Source organism: Triticum aestivum, chromosome 5A (genome assembly GCF_018294505.1).
Source record: "Triticum aestivum cultivar Chinese Spring chromosome 5A, IWGSC CS RefSeq v2.1, whole genome shotgun sequence".
Lineage (NCBI taxonomy): Eukaryota > Viridiplantae > Streptophyta > Magnoliopsida > Poales > Poaceae > Triticum > Triticum aestivum.
In genome coordinates, this window is record NC_057806.1 from 590,021,504 (window position 1) to 590,035,360 (window position 13,857).

Here is a 13,857-nt window from a genome sequence, read left to right on the forward strand (position 1 = left end):
GAATAGGTGAGGTCACAATCAATGTAAAGTTGAATTCAAATATTTGAATAAGAGATCCTGATGTTTGAAACCCATGCATGCATGAATATAACGGAGATCTGCGCGGTGTGGTTTGGAAACGAGCATGTTGTAATGTATACACATTGAACAAGGTCAGACTGATTTGAATTTGAGATACCGATGGCAGACATCATTTGGCCACGTCGCATCCGTGCATGGACACACTATTCTAATTGGAGATGATGGGCGGCTTTTGCATCACATATCTATATCTATACCCCTATATATATTATATATTTTTTATATTGTGTGCGGGTAACTTTAACTTTGAAAGATGGTCGTTGGATGAGGCGAATCCGATGGTCCAAAGATGGCAAATTTGAGCACTACTGGCCGTTGGATATCATCTAGATTCCACCAGATTTCGCCACATGTATAATCTAGAAGACTCCATGGTTGAACTTAAGCATAATGCACAAACATCAAAACACAAGCACTTCTTATTTGTTCTAGAATCTTCCGTATCAGAATTGCCCAAATGTTTTTCTACATGATTTGCCATTATTTGTTTTTACTTTATGTCTTACGACGCACAATTCCATGAATCTTAAAATAGATTAGCTTTCTTATAAAAACTAGATGATTTTGAATGAAATGAACTATAATAATTAAACGAACATCTACATCATGCATATATGACTCAAAGCTTGCATGCTATAATGTGGTATTTATTCATAATTTGGTTGCCAAATCTCATGCGTGCAATGCACGTGTACCTTACTCTAGTCTAAATGGTGTTTGTGTGTGTGTTGTGCGTGTTGAGGTGCAAATTTTCTTTTTTTGGGTACACGTTAAGCTTGTTCTTCCGAAATTTCAAGCCGCGCCTTGTTATGCCGAAAATTCAAGCTAGCGTCTTTGTCTATCATGCTGCGAAACTCCCGCCTCTTCAATCCGCTCCTTGTTAGCCCGAAATATTTAAGATATATCTTTGTCTCATTGTGCTTCGACAACTCCCTCCATCTCAACCCATGCCTTGCTATTCCGAAATTACAACGCGCGCGAAAACTCCCACCTCCTATGAAATCCCGACACGTGAAATGCCCGTGGTACCCTTGAACCGAAAGAACCACCTCAAATCGGTGGGGGTACTTTCATAACTTGCCCCACATTTCGGACAACCGCGTCTCTAAGCCATGGTTCCCCACTGCCATCCCATCCACCCACCCATTCATACACCAAGGCCGCGAAAACCCGCGACGAAACCCCACACCCTGCTCCGTCCGCCACCCAGCCGGAGCCTCTTCCCCGACGACGTCGTCCAGAGCAAAACCTTGACGTCCCTCATCCACTGTACCGAATGAGGATCCGTCGTCGATCTCATCATCCCACCGGTTCAGCCACCCTGTCCTCCACCTCCAAGGAGCTGCCCCAACATTCCCCTCGTCTTTCGCGCCACCTCCATTCCCACACCACCGTCTTCACCTACACACCACTGGAAGAGCATCATCATCACCGTTTCCTCAGATGAAGCTGCGGCCTAATCGGCGCCACCAAAGAGGTTGTACACTAATTGCCGCATTTTCTTCTTAATTTGATCTCGCGGTGCTGCCGGCGCTCGGTCCAAAGCCGACACGGCGCGGCTCCATCCACGGCGGCGTCACCGGCCACTTCCTCCACAGCGTCGCTCCCTCGGCGGCGACGTCCACATCAGTAGGACCTGTTAATGCTTTATCTCTCACTCGCGCTGCTGCTTTGCTCTTACTCTCGGTCCCCTGCCTCGTCTGCTCTTGTTATTGCTTTTGGTCGCATTGCTGCTCTCGCTCTTGCTCTTACTTGCGATGCTACTCCAATTTAGCTACACTTCACTCCGATGCCGCCGGGGTCAAGGAAGAACCTGCCGCAGCGGGGAGGGGGCTCGCCGGAGAGGTACCCCACTATCTATCTTAGGGTTCAGGATGGGGGCGGTGGTCGCCGGCGGTGGCGGGGCGTTGGCGGGGCGGTGGCGTGGGGATCGCCGGAGAAAAAGCTCGGCACGGGGGGGGGGGTGGGGGGCTAGAGGGATGGCCGGGGCGGCGGCGGACCGACGGTGGGGAGTGTTTTCGGGGCGGGCAGGGCGGCACACCGCCGGCCGTGGGCGGCGGGGGCTGCTGTTTGGCCGGCTCAGGGGGTGGAGGTTGAAGATGAACCGCAGGCCCTTGATTTCGTATCTAACGGCTGCAAAATCGACTGACCAGAGATGAAAAAGTCAGTCGACTGATGTGTAGCCTCACCTTGCTAGTGTGTTCAGTTTCGACAGCAAAATTCAGTTTCGACAGCAAAATTCAGTTTCGAGAGTTAAGTTCAGTTTTGACAGTTAAGTTCAGTTTCGACATTTAAATTCAGTTTCGACAGTTAAGTTCAGAGATGAGCGGCTGATGTATTTTACATCTAGCACTTTGTGTTTATGTATTTTACGTCATGTATTGGAGATGCGATTACAATTCCACTACGGTTAACGTTGTTCGTTGTCTCTCTTGTCCTACTTCAGCCTCGGCGTCGTACAACTCACCGGAGCTGCTCCAACAACGAAACCCTCCATCATAGCGGAGCAGTACCTCGGGCTCCATCTCCAGACGCCTAAGATCTTCTTCCCCTCCTCTGACAGCCAAGTTAGCCGGAGCATCCTCACCGGCCAACCCAATCACGCTGAGATCGACATGGCTTCGCCAAAGAGTTTGTACACTTGTTGCATCTCTTTTTTACTCTACATGTTATATATATTATCCATTGAGCACTCGTAGTAACGGGAAATACAATTATTTTATCCTACTATATGACAAGCAGTGAGGTACCAGGCAACTTAGCTATCCGTGATGGACTCTCTTGAACGCCATCATTATTTATCTCTGCGCGTTTGAGCTGTGCATTTGTCAATAGGCCTGGGAGTTGAGCTAGTATGGCAGTGGCCTGGGTCCAAAGTAATAGAAGTAGCACAAAAACATTTTTAGTGTAGGATTTTCCTTGCTCAAGCCTGCCTACTAGAATCACCAGTGCTTGAAAGGAAAAGTGAATGAAAAACATCGGAATTGGAGAGTTTCCTATGGTACTACTTTTCATGAATTTGGTGCAAAGGAATGGAGCAAAGGAAAACTGTAGGATTTGTTCCTTTAGTGTCTCCTTGAAAGAAAAACCATAGGAATTCTAATTTCCACTTCTCCTCCTTTTCATATTCCTATTCATCAAGCACAAGACTAAGAGATGGTAGCATAATAGCATTATAACCGTACATTTTCTTGTGGTTTGACTTAATCTCACCATGCTTTTTTGCATCCCGTGATCTTCCAATTGTTGTGAATCAAACACCCAGATTGGCAGAAATCCTGTGTTTTTAATTTCTCTGTTTTGCACGTGCATTCCTATCCTATTCATGTCTATTTCCTATCCCTGCATTGTTAGAATCCTAAAATTCAAACAAGCCCTTACTCAATTACTTCTGTTACAGATATGTGTCAAAGAAAACCTTGTGTGGTTTGTCCTGCTCCTGCGGTGCTGTGTTCCACCCCAGCTCAGCTACTCCAATGACGGAAGGGTTCACCACAGCAGGGATCCGCTCTCTAGACTGTCTTTTGCCGCCTCAGATCTTCTTTCCCGCCGCCGGCAGCCACGGCAACTGCATTGCCATCATCAACTGAGCAGATGACCTTGAGGACTACACGGGTCCGCAAGAGAGGTCGCACTCTTCCGTGTCTGCTTACGTTATGCGTCGCTTAATATGATGACATGCTACATTATCGTCGTGTTCACCTATTAGACTCCGAGTCAGGTCCAAACTAATGCTGAAACTTGAGTTTTTAAATGGTTGTGGGGTACATATTGGGGCAGCAATCAGTACTATCTGTCTACTATCTGGTTAATCTCCGGTGTCTACTATCAGTTTCATGTTGGGTGCAAACAAACATTATTAAGCGACGGTATTTGTATTTTTTAACTAAAGCTATTATGTCAGGACCCCGATTCCAAGTCACATCGATCTAGCCGGTAACACCTCATATCACTTGCGGCCTCACGCACGGTATTCCCATGGGTGTCGCCTTACCATGGTTGGGACCATTTGCGCCTTTTGGCTCACGTATATGATAGTGTCGCTAGCATCCATATGACAGAGAACCCCGGCCGACATGGCTAGTCATGAACCCAAAGCGGCACCAACCTATGGGGACAGGCATACATGAATCACATCGAGCATGTCGGTCAGCAGCGTGTGAATCCGAGCTGTAGCACTGGGCTAACAGGACTCCGGGAACCCGGGCTGTAGCAGGCTAGGCAGGACTCCGAATGTCACCACGAGACATTTCCCCGAAGGGACAGACACAAGAACAAAGTGAAACACATGCCGGCCAGTCAGGTGTCCTGAGCAATAGTGCTGGGCTAACAGGACTCCGGTGAACCGGGCTATAGCGGACTACTATGGCTCATGGAAGCACTAGACTACATTTCCCCATAAGAGAGGCTGCCAAGGATAAACAACTAGATTGTCGGATCCCACACATACCAAGCATTTCAAGCATACACACAATATGCTCGATATGTGTAAATACAACATGGCATCACAACATAACTCTACGACTCAAGTATTTATTCATTAGGCTCCGAAGAGCGAGATATTACAAACATGGGTCTCATGACCCAACAATCATAGCATACAATTCAAGCACATGCGGAAGCTTAACATGTCTGAGTACAGACATCTACAAATGGAAAAGGCTAAGAAGCCTGACTATCTACCAGATCCTGCCGAGGGCACAATATCGTAGCTGAGGTATCAGGCTAAACATCGAAGTCCACGTGGAACTACTAGCGAGACTGAAATCTCTCTGCAAAACATAAATTAAGCAAACATGAGTACAAAGGTACTCAGCAAGACTTACATCAGAACTAGCTACATATGCATTGGTATCAACAAGGAGGTGGTGGAGTTTAACTGCAGCAAGCCAGCTTTGACTTAGTGGCTAACCTGAACTACGACTTCAAGCAACTCTTTTGAGGTGGCGCACACGAGTCCACATATTCACCATTCAATACACCACTATGGATCCGCTCCCGTCTCCCTACGAGAAGGCCATCCATAGCACTCACACTTATCTTGCGAGTTTTAGAGTATCCACGTTCACTTGCCTATGAACTATTATAGGCAACCCAGAAGTCCTTTACCGCGGACACGGCTATTCGAATAGATCATTTATAACCCTGCAGGGGTGTACTTCTTCACACACGCTCTCGCCACTTACCACCATGTACACGTCGTGTATCTCGGCAACCTTCAAGCGGAAGCCTGGTGAGGGAGTCGGCCACGACCTGACTAACCACACGAGTCTCTAGTCCAGGTTTATCGCCTATTCGGGTTCCATCCGCGAGGAGATCCGGCCGGAGTTTCGCTCACAACCCCAAACGATGTGTGCAGGGTTCCCGAGACACCAAACGGGCGCCCGGTACACTGTGCCACGGTGTATCTACCACATCATAGCCCACCCCTAGGGTCAGCACTATGCACGGCCACCAACACATATCCTACAAACACCAGAAACTAATTGCAACTCCTGGACAGAGGACAAGGGCAGTTAATAAGTCGAGAGGGTCCATTGGTTTCGAGCCCAATGCGTGGTAGTAGCTGGTCATGGATCACGAACACAGAACTCAGTTCCTAAGAACGGTTTCAATGAGACAACCCACCATGTGTCGGATTTCAGGTTCCGGCAGACCCTTGAGGTTCAAACACTGGGGTGCGCGCGGAGATTTTGCCTCCTACCTACATGCACCCCTCCGCCATGCTAGGATCTAAAACTACGGAAAGAACAACACAAGAGACACTGGGTTTATACTGGTTCGGGCCACCGTTGTGGTGTAATACCCTACTCCAGTGTGCGGTGTGGTGGATTGCCTCTTGGGCTGATGATGATGAACAATACAAGGGAGAACAGCCTCGCGAGGGTCTGTTCTTGGCTTGGGCGATGAACTGCTCGGAGGAGTTTAGTCCCCCTTCTCTCTCTCTCTGCCTCCAGCCAACCGACCGAACCCCCTCCCTATGTGGGTGGCTGGTCGTATTTATAGAGGCCCTGGTCCTCTTCCCAAATATCGAGCGGGAAGGGAGCCAACAATGGCGGGCTAATTTGAAGGGGGACAGCAAGTATCATCTATCCTGAGAAAAGTAGTCTTCGCCTGCGCAAAGCTCTGGTGATGACGCCGTCTTGGGCTCCATGGTGACCTCCATCTCATAGTCCTCCTGGTCTTGGTATCGTTGCACCGAAGTGGCAACCTTTGCCTGATGCCTCGGTACTCCACGGCTGCGGTTGCCCCCTTTGCACCAAAGAGGAAAGGAGGACGCTGCGCGGGCTGGCACCCGCCTGGCGCCCTGAGTCGTCATGGCTTGCGTCACGGGCACCTCGTGAGGTATCCCGCCTTGATCTCTCTGCCTCCTCATGAGCTAGCCTAACGAGGCCATGCCTGAGGAAGCTCCGCGTCGTCCGCCCCGCAAGGCTTGGCCCCTCGCGAGGGTCTTGGGTTTGTGTTGGTGAAGACGGGCCATGCTGGGCCCCCCTTTGAGCCACGCCGCAAGCCGCAAGCAGGCAAGTCTGGGGACCCCCGTTCCCAGAACACCGACAGTAGCCCCCGGGCCCAAGGCGCGCCCGGACTTGGCCGTGCAAGGAGGCGGAAGGGCAAGAGCGAAGCGCCGCGGGCCCTAACAGCCTGCGGCCTTGGGCACCGCGTGGCGGTTGACTGGACGTGGGCGCCTTAGCAACCGCCCGAGTTGATAAAGGAGTGGCATCCGCCTAGGCCCTGCTTCTTGCTTTCCCCGGTTGCTGCTCAGATCCCCTTTCTTGCGCCTCTGCTTCCTTCCTCCGAAATTTCCAGATCTGCTCTGACCGTGTGACCTAGGGAGCCATGGCACCTCGTCAGCCCCCGGCCGCAGCTTGGTACTCGTCTTCTCTGGACTCGCCGAACGTGTCGGAGGCAAGCCTTGCCCGGTTGCGCCGGATGGCGACGGCGTGGGGCATAGACGGGGCGAAGGTGTTCAAGGCTGGCTCCGCCACCCCTGAGGGTCAAAGGAGCACCTTCTATCCGCTCTTTGTAAGTGCCATCATTGCTGGCCTGGTGCCTCCCTTCTCCGAGTTCTTCTTCTCTGTCCTCCGCCATTACAAGCTACAGGCCCTGCATCTCCATTCCAACTCCGTCCTTCTCCTGGCAATCTTTGCTTATTATTGCGAGGCTCACGTTGGGGTGCAGCCCTCAGTGGCCTTACTGCGCCACTACTTCTACCTCTGGACCTCTCGTGGCACTGCTTCCGCGTGCGCGAGCTTCGTCGCGTACGGCGGCGCCATTGCCATCTCGAACTCTGGGAAGAGGATTGAGGGCTTCAGGAACAAGTGGATCTTGGTGGATGCTGGGCGCATCCACCCTCGGCTGATCCTGCCCACGGAGCAGCCCACGAGCTCCAGCGACTGGGGTCGAGCGGAGCTCATGGATCCCCGCGCGAAGATGGTGTTGGAGAAGATGGACGCGGATATGAGGCCGACCGACATGGCGGCGGCGAAGCTGACCGGCGCGTCGCTGCTGAGGGAGTTCCTGGAGCACCGGCTGGCTCCGCTTCGGCAGTACTCACTTCCAATGTGGAGGCCCCGTCCGAGCCCCGCTGCCTTGGCCGAAGGAGACCTGGCTGCGGTTCTCCAATCTCTGGTCGGGGGCAATGTGGCGAGGTTGGAGGGTGCTCCTACGCCCTTGTTCCTCCGCGACGACTGGGAGCGGGTGGTGAAGTCCATGCCCGTCTTCAACGGGGAGGGGCCCGTGCCCCTGGAAGCTCCCGAGGGACCGGTGGACGTGCCCTCCGGCGACTCCAGCAAAGAGGAGGAAGGAGGGGAGCGGGGAAAAGGGCCTGACTCTGAGGCGACTGACGGGGAGTCGAGGGCTCCCCTCCCCCGGCATAGGTCCCGCGCTCTCCGCCTCTCTTCGAGCGATGACGATGAGGATGACGACGAAGACGACGACAAGGACAACGATGGGCAGGGCGGCAGGAGCTCGCCCCCGATCCCGAAGAAGGACAGGACCTGGCTGATCTCCCGTGGGTCTCCCCCGGCCCCAGGGCGAACCGCAGATGCACCTTCCGCCTCCAAGCTTCCCGAGGTTGACCCTTCCAGCCGGCTTTCAGGCTTCAAATTTGGCCGGAGGCTGCTTGAGCTCACTGGCGACGACCCGTAAGCACTCGATTCTTGTCTTTATCTCTTTCTCTGCTTCTGAGGCTTGACGTTCGCATTCTTTTGGATAGGCTGGCGCCCGCAGCAAAGAAGCCGAAGGGGGCTCCCGTGGTTCCATCCGTGGCGGCGCTTCTGCCCGCGAAGGATAGTGACCGCGACGCACAGGCTTCTCCTGCCCGGTCGTCCTCACGAGGCCTGGCAGAGCCGGCTGGGGCAAACACAGCCCCCACGGCCCAAGTGGCTCCCCAGGTGCTCTTGCCTGCCGCCGCCACTACAGCTATCGGGGCGCGGCAGACTCCGCCTCAAGATGCCGCGGCTGCGCTACCGCCTTCTCCTCCTACTCCATCGGCCGCTATGTCTCCGACTCCTTCTGCCGTTTTGGATCGTGCTATTGCTGAGCTGGACCGACTGCGTCAGGATCTTCTTGGCGCCGACCCCCGCTTGGTGGCCGGGCGCTTGGAGCTGGCTTCAGGATGGGTTCGCTCCGACGCCTCGATTTGGGCGGCGCTGGTCCAGGCCTCGACGGCATGCGACAAGGAGAAGCAGGTCGTCCTGGAGGCGAAGGCTGCTCGTGATGCAGCCCTAGGGGAGGTGGTCGACGTCCGTGGTCGCTGCAAGGCGCTGGAGGACGAGCTGCAAGGCCTGCGGGATCAGCTCGCGAAAGAGGTCCGCCTTCGCCAAGAGCAGGAAGAAGGCGTGAAGGCTCGCGAGGCGGCCGTCGAGGGCCGGGAGGCCAAGCTCAGGAAGCGCCGCGACCGCCTAGGCGCGCTGGAGCAGGAGTTGGGGGCGAGGAAGGCCGAGCTGGACGGCAAGGCCCTGGTTCTTGCCGAGGACCGCGCGGCCTTCACGGAGTTGGAGGCGAAGGCTTGCTCCTCGCTGAGGACGCTTTACAACAGCGGCCTAGAGAGCCCGCTGGCTGGCGCCGAGGACGGCCCCACCAAGCTGCTTCCCTTCCTGGTTCATGCTCTTGAAGATGTCGCCCTTGGCCTTGGCCCCACGGCCGAGGCTGAGGCGCGTGTCCTGTCTTCTGCAGCGCTGACGCGGGTCCTCACCCACATCTACCTTCGCGATCCCGACATTGACCTCGACAGCCTGCTGGAGCCAGTGAGCGGCGAGCGTGCCGCTGCCGCTGCCGAGGCCGTGAAGGGTCGCGCAGAAGTTCTGCTGGGGAAGTTCGAGGCCTTCAGCACCAAGCCGGAGCAAGGCGCTGCCGGCCCCGCTGCTCCGTGAGGCGAATCCACTCCACGCTGCTCCCCCGCCACCAAGTGACTCCCTCGTGGCTCCTGTCCTGCTTTTAATTCCTGCACATGTATCATGCATCCGGGAGGCGTTTAAACTTGCGTTTCGTACTGTGATAACAGTGTGGACTGTAATATTTGCTTTTGAATTCCTTGAAATTTGCGCTTTTCCTTCCTACTTGCTTATGTTCTACGCCGGTAGAGCCCGGCCCCGCGTGTACCTCACCCAGCAATAGTCCCGACCAGAAACCAGGACGGGACCAAGGAGTGAGGGGCTACGTGACAAGTTAGGCTCCTGAGTCGCGATGCTCAGGAGTCGCCCTTGGCGCACGAACAGCAAGTAGGGAGGTTTGATGTGGGTGGATCTACCGTTCTACGTCTGCAGAGCCCGGCCGCGCACGTGCCTCACCCAGCGATGGTCCCGACCGGAAACCAGTACGGGGCCACGAAGTGAGGGGCTACGTGACCAGTTAGGCCCCTGAGTTGCGATGCTCAGGAGTCCCCCTTGACGCACGAACAGCAAGTAGGGAGGTATGATGTGGGTGGATCCACCGTTCTACGTCTGCAGATCCCGGCCGCGCGCGTGCCTCACCCAGCGATGGTCCCGACCGGAAATCAGGACGGGGCCACGGAGTGAGGGGCTACGTGACCAGTTAGGCTCCTCAGTCACGATGCTCAGGAGTCCCCCTTGACGCTCAAACGGCCTTCGTACCTTGGCTCCGCTCGGGGAGAGACGCGCGACGAACCAGGCCCAGGGGACCTGGCTGGGCGGCGTGCGTCTGGGTATAACCCAGGTGCAGCCCCCGTGCCCAGCCCCCTCGCGCGGCACTCCCGAGGAGAGGCGTTAGGATGAGGCTAGACACTGAGCTCTGGGCTCCCTGAGGTTGATGCGGCCCAGGGGCCACCCTCAGTTGTTTATCACCAGCGCGGAGCATAGTGCTACCGTATGTGTACGGGCATAGCCGCTCCTCGGCAGTGTCGTCAGCCACCGCAGAGCATGGTGCTTCCACTGGTACGTGGGAGGGGGCCCCCTCCGGGAGGAGCCCCCGGGGCGTCTACAGCCCCGCCCTGACACGTGGCTGGCACGGTAGGGCCTGGCGAGGTGTATCTGGGCACCCATGAGCCACCGCGGGACTCACGGGGCCCTACCTTTAGGCAGGTTGCGCCTGGCACTGGGCCTTATCTTGTGGTGTGTCCCTGCAAATTTGGTTAGATGCCCGCGCTCTACGTCCTCGGGTCCCGGCCGTCGAGTTGGTCTCATCCGTCGCTGGTATGCCAGGTCGCGATGCCATGGACAAGGCCAGAGGGTGAGGGCTGGAGAGCCAGTAAGAGCCCTGAGTCGCGATGCTCAGGTACCCCCCTTTAACGTGCAAGTGGTCGGCATGGAGAAGAGGTGTCGTGGACCGGCATCGAATAATCATGCATGGTGGGTTTAACGCATAATCGGAAATAAATGCAAATGGGATACATGCCACTGGGCCTGGCCCGAGCGGCTTGGGGATCATGCGGCCTGAGGGGCGCCCCCAACAAGGTAAGCTGACAACATAGAATAAAAAGGGATACACGCCGCAGGGATGGACTCTCATGGCCTGGGAATAATGCAGCCCTGGGGGGCTCTCCCAGTTAGAAGTGAAACTAGAGAGATGTCACCTGATGATGTTGAGGACGAAGGAGTGTTGGTGTAGCAAACTCGGTGGGCCGTGGAAGCCGATCCTCATGAGCCCCCAGGCCCAGGGGCCTAGGGAGGCTCCGGAGGCGCTGGCGGCTCCTCGCGGGCCATCTCCATCTCTGCCAGGGCTACAGAACGCCTGGCCTCTTGTGCCTCCGCGATGCCCCTCATGAGGTGCTGGTACATGTCAGCCGCGCTCGGCAAACCGTAAGGCATGCGAACGTAGCTGTGGGGTGGACCTCCGCAGCACCCCACTCGCGAGGGCCAGAGGTGCTCCAGGGAGGCGACTTGGTTGAGCCCTGGTACATCGATGCAGACGCGCAGCTCGCCTTCCTCGCCTGGATGGGGGGCCACTGCTGGTAGGCGATGGCCGCCTCTCATGACTCTTGACTCCTGTAGCTCCTGAATGGCCTTGTTGAAGAACTCCTGAGGGTCTGGATCCCCTTGCCTTGCTCCTTCTTGAGGGAAACATGCTTCAAAACACGCCTCCATGTGGTGCCCAAGCGCCTCCCTCGTGACCCTAGCCAGGTCGGTGGCCCTCCAGGGGAGAGCCCCCGAGCCCTGCCTGAGGAGGGCGCCGGGCGCGCTTTCCTATGCGATGGAGGGAGGTTCCCCCTGGGCAGGCGCGGGCCCAGAGGGACCTGCCTCCTGAGGGGCCGGGCTGGACGATGTCTTCTTCTTCTTGGGGGCGGCCTCGGGAAGCCTCCTGCTTCTGCAATCCGGGTCTTCCAGTGATGCGGCCTGAAAGGCTCGTTCCAGGGAACACACCGCGTCCTTCTCTTCACACGGCACCGTGATGACTCCGCCGCTTCCTGACATCTTGAGGACGTTGTAGCCATGGTGAGTTACGGCCATGAACCTAGCCAGCGCTGGGTACCCAAGGATGGCGTTGTACAGTAGGCGAATGTGGGCGACATCAAAGTCGATGAGCTCGGTGCGGTAGTTGTCGCGTGCCCCGAAGGTGACAGGGAGGCGGACCTGCCCAATCGGGACCGTGGAGCCGTCGGTGATACCGGAGAAAGGCTTGGTTGGCTGAAGCTGGCTGTTGGACACTTGGAGGTTGTTGAACGTCTCCACGGACAGGACGTTGAGCCCTGCCCCTCCATCGATGAGGGTCTTGGTGACCACCATGTTGCTGATGATTGGGGAACAAAGCATCGGGAGGACTCCGGCTGTAGCCGCACACTTGAGCTAATCTGCTGAGCTGAACATGATGGCGCACGCCGACCACCTGAGGGGGCGCGTGGCTTCGAGCCTGGGGAGGACTGCGTTCACTTCGCGGGCAAACTGCTTGAAGATGCGCTAAGAGGCGGGTGCTTGTGCTCCGCCCAAGATGCAGGCGATCGCACGCGGCTCCTGGAAGCCCCCAGCCTCCTCATCCTGGTGGCAGTCCTCATTTCTCCTTGGCTGCGGCGGCAGCGGTGGCAGGCCTGCGTTGCCTTGCGGGCGATCCTCACGAGGCTGATCCCTCCAGTCTCCCTCGCGAGGTTGATCCCTCCATCCTCTCTCGCGAGGCGGGCCTTGCCAGCGATCCTCGCGAGGTTGGTCGCGCCACCCTTGGCGCGGGCCACGGTCTTCCCAGCGTCCTGCGTTCTTTCCTCCTCCTCGACCATAGCCTCGGTCACCGCGGTCGGGGCGACGGCCGATCCTTCCTTCTCGCACGGCTCGGAGTTCTTGACATTCGTTGGTGTTGTGGGTGTGGAGGTCGTGGTACACACAGTACCGGCTGCCCTTGGAAGGTTCGGGCTGATCTTTGCCCCGCTTGGCGTCTGGTTCTGCCGCGAGCACGACAGCCCCCTTGCGCTTCACATCCTTGGCCTTGGGCTTCTTCTCTTCTGGGTCTGCGGCGGGCAGCTCAAGGAGGGAGAGACGCCCTTCCTCAGCCCTGGCGCACTGGTTCGCCAAGTTGAACAGCTCCAAGGAAGTGCACAGGTCTTCATGCATCGCCAGCTCCTCCTTCATCTTGACGTCGCGCACGCCGTCGGAGAAGGCCGAGATGATGGCCTCCTCAGTCACCTTGGGAATCTTGAGGCGTGCGTTGTTGAAGCGCTGGATGTACTTCTGCAGGGTCTCCCCAGGCTGTTGCTTGATGCGGCGCATGTCGCTCACGGCGGGTAGCCGGTCACGAGTCCCTTGGAAGTTGGCGATGAAGCGGGTGCGCATCTCGTCCCAGGAGGAGATTGTGCCTGGAGCCAGGTTCAAGAGCCAGGTGCGGGCCCTGTCCTTGAGTGCCATGGGGAACCAATTCGCCATGACCTTCTCGTCTCCGTTGGCAGCTTCGATGCCCAGCTCATAGAGCTGGAGGAACTCCGCAGGGTCGGCCGTGCCGTCGTAGCGAGGAGGCAGGTCTGGCTTGAACTTGCCGGGCCACGCGACGCTGCGTAGTTCGGTGGTGTAGGCACGGCAGCCTGCTGTGGCCACGGGAGGCCTTGGGTGACGGAGAGCCTGGTCTAGCATGTCCCCACGTGCAGCAGCTGGGAGCAGCGCGGGGTCTTGACGCGCGGGAGCAGGAGCATGGTCGCGACGTGCTGGAGCAGGGAGCGCCCGGGCAGCTTCTTGTGGGCGAGGGACTTCTTGGCAGCTCTGTTCTTGCCGCGCTGGCACCTGGCGGAGCGGGTTCCGCCCAGGGGCCACGCGCCTTGGATCCATGGCGTATTCTTGAGGAGGAGGCGGCCGGGGCGCCGCCGGAGCCTCATCGCCCGCGCGGGGCGGGGTGCCGTGCAAC